The sequence below is a fragment of the Dasypus novemcinctus genome, chromosome 5, assembly GCF_030445035.2.
Source record: "Dasypus novemcinctus isolate mDasNov1 chromosome 5, mDasNov1.1.hap2, whole genome shotgun sequence".
In the NCBI taxonomy this organism is placed as follows: domain Eukaryota; kingdom Metazoa; phylum Chordata; class Mammalia; order Cingulata; family Dasypodidae; genus Dasypus; species Dasypus novemcinctus.
In genome coordinates this window covers 16,539,054-16,549,694 of record NC_080677.1, presented here as the reverse complement: position 1 = coordinate 16,549,694, position 10,641 = coordinate 16,539,054, and the positions used below count along the sequence as shown (strand labels likewise).

The 10,641-nt window shown below is 39.4% G+C and overlaps 1 long non-coding RNA gene across 2 annotated transcripts; it reads right to left on the bottom strand.

Moving 5' to 3' along the window:
• Nucleotides 1-1,672: 1,672 nt before the first annotated feature.
• LOC101434309 (uncharacterized) lies at nt 1,673-9,826 on the bottom strand. 2 transcript variants are annotated; one of them, XR_001118856.2, is made up of 3 exons: nt 9,541-9,826; nt 5,693-5,871; nt 1,673-2,096 (listed from the first exon to the last, which is right to left on the bottom strand). It is a non-coding gene; the product is annotated as an uncharacterized lncRNA (long non-coding RNA). The 2 variants fall into 2 exon arrangements; XR_188366.4 differs by lacking the exon at nt 1,673-2,096 and adding an exon at nt 4,664-5,149.
• Nucleotides 9,827-10,641: the final 815 nt, after the last annotated feature.

Genomic DNA, 10,641 nt, shown 5'->3' with positions numbered 1-10,641 from the left:
ATAAAGACAAAAAAAAAAAGGGATTAGCTAGTTGAGAGAGTGGTCAGTTAGGGAATTACTAGTTTGAAAAAACTGGTCCCCTCGCTACCCATAAACTGACAGGCCACTGCACACACTCATCGGGAAACCAAATCCGGGGGCTGTGTGCCTGCAGCGTGAACCACAGGCCTGGCCAGAGGCTGTCCCCTCCTCTCAGCCAAGGGACCCTCTCCAGGCCGCCCTGCAGGAGGCGTGAGGGGGCCACTTCCAGCTTTGCTCAGACACAACGCGCCTGGAGCAGGGTCCTGGGTCCAGGGTCCAATGCCAAGGTCAGGGGGCCTGGCTGGGTGTGAGTGAGAGGCTGTGCTCCCTGCCTCCAGCCGTGAGATTCCAGGTATGCGAATGGCCGTGACCTCGAAGGCCCCACCTGCGGGGACCTCCTGAGTAACAAAGCCTTGTCCCCATGCAGGTCTGGTTCTGTTGGTGTCGGTGCAACCACTTTTTTGCGTTGTCTTTCACCAGCACCACCTCATGCTTCCAGAGGCCACATTTCATCTTTCCCGACTCACTACAGGGAAGTATCACCACCGTGATTTATCCCCCCTGCCATAGCAGGAGGCTCCCGGCAGCCCCCTTGACCCTGTCTTTCTAGCCATGTGTCCCAAGGAGCTACATTTTCAGCTTTTCAATTCTCTGAGAGCCTCCATTCCTTTCGAAAATAGTTCATCAGCGTTGGTTTCCAATACTGGCAATTAAAAAAAAAAAAAATTTTTTTTTTTAAATAAATGGGCAGGAGAAATTGCTCTAAGGCGTGAGTGAGCTGCAGGGAGGGTCGGGCTCATCCCGGGATTGCACAGGGGGTGAGGGGGAGCGGCCCGTGGCTCTGTGACAGCTTACGCACGTCGCTGGCTCTTCGCTTCCAGGAGGAGAAAGTCGCTCTGATTACTCCCAAAGAAGATTCGTCAGTGGTGACGTCGGTGAGGAGTTTTCCCGAAAAGGAAGCTGCCTCTGGTCCACAGAGTGAGAGTAAGAATACAAGCTCCCCTTCCTCCAGCCTGGGAACGGGTTCAGAGTTCATCCCCATGGATTTAAGGTGGTCCTCTCACAGGGGAGCTCAGCTCTCCTCCCCGTAACCACACTCGATGGGCAACGGACAGTTAAGATCAGTCCCGCTTGCAACACATTTGAAATTTATGGTTTCCCCCAACTCCCATTTTGTGGATTCAGACCCAATTTATGGCTTGGAACACAGTGTTTCCTACAGGAAAAACTTTGAAATGTTCAGGAGGAAAAATGGCTTTTGGAGGATATTAAATATCTCTTACAAAACACCATGCTGATGAGTAAATGAGAGTGTAAATGAATCCAGATAAAAAAAGTGCTGTGTTTCCACTGACATACTCAGGGGTTTAAGAGTTAAGGGGAAGAGTTGTGTGAGGAAATGTGTTTTAGGTTATGCCAAATGTAAAACGTGTGCAAAGACATTTGAAATGTTTTTCCTAGATTAAGATGCTGCCACCTTACCCCTTCTCAGTAATCAGTAAATTAGACAACAAACTTTATGTGTAAATTCAATGTGTGTCACAAGCATGAATAACAATTTCAAACTACACGCTGCAATTAAACACAGAATATTTTCAGAATTACCCTGGAGTAGATTCCACACTTTAAAGAAGTTGTGAATTAGGCCTTGAAGATAGAGATTCATTGACTTGAGGATTTTGATTTTATTTTTAATGTGACTTTTAAAACCATTTTCAATGTAGTCATTCTAAGAATGTGGATGGGAAGATAAAACTAAATAAACAAATATTTTAAATGGACACACAAGTCAAGTTTTCATCCTCTATAACTCTAGAAAGGGAAAAACGCTATTGGATTTTGACACAGTGCAAAAAAATCAGGTTATTGAGTCACACTTGGAAACCTGCATTTGACTGTGCCTCTTCCTTTGACACTATGGAATATAATTCTTTGGCATCTTGTTTTCTCTTTTTGTACCATTATTGCAGGCCCTTTTGCCTCGTGCATATAAAAAAGTGACTCTATAGATGAATGCATTTCTTCTCTATAAGCATCTGCTGAAATCTTCTCTGTAGCAGCCCTTTTGATATCAACTGTGAAGATAAAAGGATGAATAGCCATGGCTTGAAACTTGTATAAGCTGGTGATGTCAGAAGACAAAGAAGACATGCAATAAACAAATCCAATATGAGGCAGGTCTGGAGGGTACCTAAATAAAGCAGCAAAGATCACAAGAGTAGAGAAGAAAGAAAGAACATTCATCTGTCCCCTACTTTGACGAAGCTTCTCTCAGAACTCTAATCCAGGCTTGTGTTTTCCTTGTTTTCTGAACTCCTCATTTCTCTACCACTTAAATAACATTTCTCAACCATTCACTGTCATTTTCTGTGTATAAGCCTTTTGCCTCCATGCATCCTGGCCCCAATGCAATCTCTTTGACTATCATGTAAACTCCAAAGTCTATGCTTCTTTGCTTCACCACACATTGTTTTCACATAGTAATATTTAGTAATTGTTTGTTAATTTTAAAAATAAAGCAAAGGGCTATTTTGACACACATTTGTTAAGCTTTATAATTTATTTTATGATGGTAAATGCAAAGGCTTCAATGAAATAAATCCATGTTTCAAATAGACCATTGGGTAAAATTCTTTCATGGAGAGATGGTCATTATTTACCCATGTGGAAACAACTTAAATTTTGTGCGGTTCTAAAAAAGATTGTGTACACTTTTGTTTGGTTGGTAAGGATAATCCCAGCTCAAATGTTCAGCAAAGTGAGATGATCCTCCCTAAAGGTCCTGGACAATCCAAGGAGGACAGCCTTTAAATGAAAATCACATCCTTCATCTTATCATTATGACAAGCACCAAGAATGACCATAATTTGTTTGCAATGTATCCAAACAAAAGAAAATTCTATGGGGGAATTGCACAAATGCAAAGAGGAATTCCCTGCTAAGGTTTCTGAGAAACACAAACTTCACATTAAAACCTATTTGCTTTGAATTATTATTCTAAACATAATCTAGCTATTTAGTCAGGGGGTTGAGTAAAGTCAAAAATAGACCAATTTTAGTCTAATACCATCAGTAAGAAGAAAGAGGTACCGGGATCACGTGGGTGGGCTTCCAAAATGCCTTTTCAAATGGTTTCCCTAGGGAATGGCTGGATTCCAAGTGAATACACAAGAAGGAGGTATCAAAATAGCACTTTCAAAAGCTCCCAAATGGGGGCTATTTATGGGGTGTTCTGAAATGCCATAGCTGACACCAATTACAAAGAGACCATGCTTTGGAAAGTTGGGATGAAAAGAGAACGTCAACCTTTCTTCATCTCTTTCTTCACTTCATTCAATACTCATTAAGCATCTTCTACATGTCAGTCCCTGACATAAAGGATCTTACTATCTAATGGAGGAGACATGCTCCCATGATATAGGGTTCCAAGAGGTGAGTTCTGTTAAATATTGGTACTATCAACATTTGGGACTGGATTTTTCTTTGTTGTGGATGACTCTCTTGTGCACTGTAACATGTTTAGCAGCCTCCCTGGCCTCTATATACTAGATGACATCGTCATCTGTCCCTTGAAGATAAAATTACCCTTGGCTGAGAACGACCAAGCACATTCAAGGAATTGTGGAAGCACGAAGAATGGAGTCCTTATTCTATTTTGAGAAAGTTATGTTTGAGTTGAGCTTTGAAATTCACTCATTCAATAAATATATAGAAGGCTAGATGCTAAGTGCTAGATTGTGCATGAAAATTAACAGGAATTTTCTAGCTGGAGGGAGGTACGTATACAGGGGACAGAATAATATGTTCTGGACAATGCAAAATGTTTGACATCTGTTGCTTGTGCTGTGTGGGACGAGCAGTAAGAAAATGAAGCTAAAGAGCTAAAGATGATACAGTTCAAGAAAAACCTTGGGTCTTATGCCAAAGGGTTTGGGGTTTGGAGTTTATCCTCTGGGTGATGAGAAGCTACTGAAGGATCTTATGAAAGAGACTCTTACGCACAAATCATAAATACTGTGTGCACATTTGGCAAAATAGTCTGTTCAAAAGTTCAACATCCTGTCACCTACTGCCTGTCCCACAAGAAATGGCCAATGTGTCTGAATCTCCTCACTGAACATCTCATGAATACCACTTAGAACTGCATTCCCTGAGTTTATAGCTCCTTAAGGAAAATTCACTTCAGCTCTTCTTCTGGAAGACTTGTCTTTCCAATAACCATGAGGTGAAGAACCATTGCTACATGTGCCTGATGAACTAGCAATCACGCTGGAAAAGAAAGAAGCATAGATGGAGGAATAACCCAACTGGATAAAGCGATTTGCAGAACTCATAACTGTTTTACTGATGCCCTAATTTCTAACTTCCAGCATATAAATTATTCTTTTTGAAAAAGTTACTCTGCAACTCTCCTGTTTGGATCTAGGTGACTTGCAGCAGCCTGCCAGGCTCCCAGATTAAGTGAAAGTCATTACCAAATGTTTTACGCACATGGGAAGCACAGGGATTGTTTGGTGTTAGCTTGGCCCTCCAACATTAATTTTAATTATCTCAAAATGCAAACATGTTCAGATTTCCAGCAGATGACATTATTTTATCCTCGACATCAGACATAAAAGGAAGAAAAATAAACACGGGACAGTGACAATGTTAAGCTGGTAGTCATTTTTTTAAATATTTCAAATTCAATTCCAGACCAGATTCTCTGTTTCGTCCTACAGATTAGAGCAGGAAGACTGCTGTTTTGGTCCAATGAAGACCTTTCCCTTCCAGTTAGTCTAATTAAGGGAAAACAGGGAGGAAGCCAGGAGGAAAACAGTCTGGTTTAGATCAGAGTTAGAGTCATGATTTTTACGAACACGCCACAGATTTTTGTTGTTTTATGTTTTCAATGTTTTTCTGGGTTTGGATAGAAAGTCCAGTTCTGTTTTTGAAACAAGCTAAACCCACGGGTCCAGTGACTTGACACTTATGGTAAATGTGAGGAATTTTTGATGACAGCAGCCTGGAGTCAGAGACAGTCTGTAGGTTCCAATGTTTTATTAACCTGACTGATGATGGGTAACTACAATGGCAAGCCAGAAGATAAGGGCGTCCTCGTCCACCAAGTCTATCAGTTTCACCAGTGCTGCAGAATTAATGCATTAATCAAAAACAATCTTCAAGCATTTAAAAAGTTACTTAATTCGTAAATTCTTTCTGCTGTTAAGACTATGCTATAGTAAATTCATAACCTAGGTCTCTCAAATTTCTACTTAATACTGGGTCTTTTACTTCCGTATTGCTATCTAAACTGAGGTATACTGTGTATATTATTAAACATGCTGTGTATGTTAAACTATACACTTAAGATCACCAACTCATCCTGGTATGTCTGAGACTTTCCTGGATTCAGCTCTAAAAGTCCCTTGTCCCAGGAAATCCCTCAGTCCCAGGAAAGTGAACCAGGAATGTTGGTAGCACTATTCCCCTATACATTGCAAATTATAATTTGTGGCGAGAAGGTGGTGGTGCACTAAGTAGAGTAATGTTCCATCTCTAGAAACTAGGTCTAAATCCAATTTTCCCATTGAATATTAATAGCTCCTTGGTGTTTTCTGATTCCCCATTTACATGTTTTGCAAAACTACCACACTCTGCAATCAATGTTAGCCTAGAAAAATCCACTTACCATCAGTAGTTGACAACAAGCAATAGACTGGGACCAATGCCATCATATATTTCTTACTTCTGATATCCCAATTTCTTAATAAAAGTGAAGAGTTATTTTCTCCTGAGTAATTTTCTTTCATTTCATAAGCACATCTGGACACCTAGCACTAAAGTGACATCCATCAATGAGATGGCCATCTGCAAAAGGAAACACTCATTAACCATCCAAGCATTTAATAAGATTTAAAGACAGTGTGTGCATGAATATATACAGTATATAACTGGGTTTGAGAAGGGCTAAATAATCACACCCTCTCTTTTCTAATTATTCATATACTCAAATACTTTTTGAGTACCGCATATGGGTCAGCTATACAGAAAAAGGAAAGTGATGTGGGGAGAAGTGGGATAAAGTTAAAGAAGTTACTTTCCTCACCCTATCCTAAGGAGATCGGTTGATACTGCATAATCCTTGATGTCGATAATTAGAGGGTGAAGTTGTTTTCTTTTAAATAATTGAATGTATAAACTAGTAAGTAGATTTGAAAACTGAGATCATGCCTTCTAATTATATAATGCAAAAAAAAGAAAGAAAATATGGTATATAGCGAGAGTTATAAACAAAAGAAGCAGCGCAGAAACCTTAAATGCCAACAAAAAAAGATAAGTAAAATGAAAGCATTCTTGTGATGACAAATGTAAAGGTGAAAAATGCAACTTACTTTGTATATGACTGACACATTAAAAAAGTTAAAAAGAGTCAAATATTAAAAAGGCATTTTTCGAAATCAGCTTTAATAAGGTATAATGTATATACAAGAAAATGTGCTGATGTCAAATATACTTTTCGGTGAGTTCTGATAAATTTATGTGCCACACAATCACCACCACAACCAAGATATAGAGTGTTTCCAATACTCTGAAAGTTCCCTCATGCCCCTTTCCAGTCAGTTCCTTACTCCTCTACCCCCAGCAAAATTCTATGTTCAATTTTATGTGAATACTTTTGAAAATCTCAAAGAAAATCTCTAAGAAAACCGTAATTATTAAAATAAGTGATTTATAAAGACGTAGAAAAACTGAATAAACTTAAACTGTAGAATACCTTTTAAAAATTGTCAAACAGTAACAGATGATTTCAAGGCATACATAGTTTCCAGGTCATTTGAACTGTTACAATGCATGATAAGGATGGGACCATTTTCAGTTAATATTCTCAACTTACTTGTAAAATGTGACAATGATATTAAAAAAAAGAGCTCGAGAGAGACTAAATGCCAACCCCATTTCTCAATAGCATGTAAAAATTTTAAATCAAATAGTATCCATTCAATTACAACAATATATTAAAAGAATAATACACAATGGTTTAGGATAGTTAATTCCAGGGATTTAGGAGTTATTTAGTATTGGAAAATCTATTAATGTAATAACTACATCAATTTGCCAAGTTTACACAAAATAATCTATAAAATTAATGTGATTTAAATGAAATACAAATGAAATATTATTCTTGTAATTTGACAATTTATCTTAAAAATCCATTTAGAAGAAAAAATGCACAAAACAGCAAATAAAATCCTAGAAGAAAGAAAAAAAGGAGGAAGAACTTGCTCTGTAAAATATGAGGCTTTATTTAATGAAAAATCTTAGTCCTGGTGCCAAAATAGACTATCAATGAGTATTTAAATGACAAAATTAAAATGTCTTAAAGGAGAGTCACATGTAGACATAGAAGGATCTTTCGTATTCTTTGCATCTAGGGGAGCCCAGGTGACAATTTCTGGCCGATAGAATGTCAACAGAAATGACACATGCCACTTCCAGGCCCGATCCATAAAAGGTCGCATAGAATCCTCCATGCTCTCTCTCTCTATTGCCTCACAGGTCAATGTGAAGGAGACTGGGGAAACGGAACCATGTGAGGGAAGGAGCTAGGATCTCAGAGTCATCACTTGGAGAAGAGGTGCCCAACATATGGAGTCCTGGTAAACCACCAGCTTGTGGTGGGGAGATGGGGAAGGCCTGAATTGTAGCACTTGCCAATTTTCATAGTGTAAATACTTCCACCATGTCTGATTTCAGGTGATCAACATGACTTTAGCAAACTCAGAAATGGGAAGAGATGCACACAATCACTTCTCATGACCCTGTACAAGTCAGCTATAGCACATCATTGCACCCAACTGACATCTGACCATCAGCATTGAAAAATAAACCTATTGGGTCAAGCCTCTGAGATTTGGGGGTTATTTGTTGTAGCACCCAGCTAGTGTTATCTAAACTAATACACTATCTAAATAATCTAATACTTGGATGAATATAAGACCATTAGAAGAATATAAGAATATTCTTCATTATAATGTAGATACTATATAAAAATTTGACAATGTAACAGAGAGAAGCACAAACATTCATTTATAAACATGGACAAGAAATAATTGTCTTACATATTCTCATACAAACTCCAATTAATCATGCAAGAGCCAACAAACATGTATTTGTGAGCAAGTTGAATTTATTGTAAGACTATAAGAATGGTTTAGGGGTAGAAACTCTATTGTATGATTTATTACAGTATCGCAATGAAAAAAATCTTATTAGTAGACCTTGAAAAAACATTCCCTAGTGTTCAACATCCATTCCTGATGTTAAACCTAAGACAAACAGAAATTCCATCCAGAATGTGTGGATATTTCCATAGGATAGAAAAGGAATATAGATCTTGAACCAAGAGCAAACATAATAATTCATGCTGAAACATCAGAAGTCAGGAAGGAGACAAGGAGGCCCATTCTTTCTTATATTACATTGCTCTGAAGTCCCATCCCAGGTATGCAAGTTAGACGAAGAAGTAAATTAGAGATATAACTCTTGAAAAGGAAGAGGAAAAAGATTCCTTATACTTATGACTGTGGTTTCAGAAAACCCAAAGAAAATGGAAACACGAACAAAACAAATACATAAGAGAAACTGCATAGAGAGCTGCTGGATCTTGCTTATTAACTTCCAGGCCTAGATGGGAAACGGGATGTGCAAGATGCTTCTAAGTAGGCCTGCTGAAAATTGCATCAGCATTTGAGGGATTCTTCACTCTGTCTTTGCAACCTGCACATTCTCTGCCTCTCTCTGCCTCTCTGCTCTCTCCCCCGCCCGGCCCCATATCACACACACACACACACACACACACCCCTTAAGACCCTATTAGGAGGAGAATAGCATTTTCTACCATTTCCTTTATTCTCATACGGAATACTTGAGGTGAAGTACAACCTAAACATTCGAACAGAAATATTTTAAAGAAAAAAAATTTTTTTGAAGCTTCAGCAGGTTTCTCCTATTTTTAAGGGTATGCCCCTTTGGTGAGTAGAATGCTATGACAGGGAGTAGTGACCATGTTAGTAAGGAGCAAAGCAAAGATTCTTTTACTAGAATCTTTATTCCTCTAATGAAAGGTTGGAAAAGAGCAGGGATTAGGGATGGATGAGCCAGGATCGGTTGGAGAGGAGCAGGGCTTGAGTGAGTCCAGCATCCGGGTAGCAAGTTGAGTTGAGGAGAAAAGACTAGTTGCCAAATGGTTAACACTTGTGATTCCCACAGTTCATTTTAATCTGTTCTATGTCCATGTGCATGGCTTTTCTGCCAATCGGATACTCCCAATCCTTGAGGAAAAACCTGCTGTACCTAGTAGTGTTGTAGCAACCGACAAAGGAAAGACAGTGCCGAGGGTGCAGCAAAGTGAGTTCAAAGAAAGAGGGTGTGAAGCAGGGTCAAAACAACGGTTGGGCAAAGGCACTACCAGAGAAGCAGGCTGGGGCACAGACTGACTGGGGGCGGACTTGTCACAGCCTGGTTGCCGCGGCTCACCTGGAGGAGGTCGCCTTGAACATGCAGGAAGCAGACGCCGCGGTTACTGATGGAAAGATGACTGTCCTGCAGGAGACCACGGCCCAGAGAAGCTGTCAGAAACCACGTCAGGAAAAGCAATCCCGGCAGGAAATCCTCATGTATTTCTTTAGAAGTCTTGCTTTCCCACTCCCAGGTCAAGCACCCTATATTTTTTCTGCAGAACTCCTGCGATCCCTTTTCCACTGCGTTCACAACTGAACACTTTTCACCATACTTCCTGGGGCAACCGGTTCTCTTCCCACCAGCAAAGCCACAAATGAGCTATGTTTGTTCCCACACTCTTTTCTTGTTTATCTTGCTTTACGAAAAGGGAAGTGTGCTCCAGTTCCATGACATCTCACCTTCTTAAGAACTTTGTCCATTTAGTAATCATCTCTCTTGCACTGAGAACTCTCCCACCCACGCACCCAGTGATGATTCCCATCAGCGAAATAAATATGGCTAGGTTTGGGATCCTACAAGCTCAATCTCCCATCCTACGAGCTAAATATCTCAACTTAAAAACAAAGCAAAGAAATCGCTTTACTAGCCCATTTTTCTTCTCTCCTTCAGAGCTAAACATTCTTGATAGCTGTCCAAACAACCTCCACTTTATCACCTTCAATTCACTCTTCAAAGAACTCTAATCTAACTTCCTCCCCAAAGATATCTCTGATCCTGCCCTTGTCCAGATTAGCAGGACATCCATATTTTCAATTCCAACATTTTGCTTTTCTTGACCTCTCAGTAGCATTCAAGACAGTCAAAAATGCAGTTGGCAACTCATACTTTTTTGCAAACCTTTCTTGTTTGATTTCTTTGCTTTCATTTTCATTTTCATTGAGTGCATCCCCTTGGTACATTTTGCTGGTCACAGTTAATTCTTGATGTTGAAAGTATGTGGAGTTTCAGATACAATAAGAATCATATAATATAAGAACATTAAAAGTGGGCAGCATTATATCTAGATGGCAGAGCTCAGGTACTCACTTAAAATGATGCTGGGTTTGAAGTTGGGAAAACTAATTTCATCAACTGTATACTCTAGAGAGTTTGCTTTGAAATTATGGTGAGGCTAAT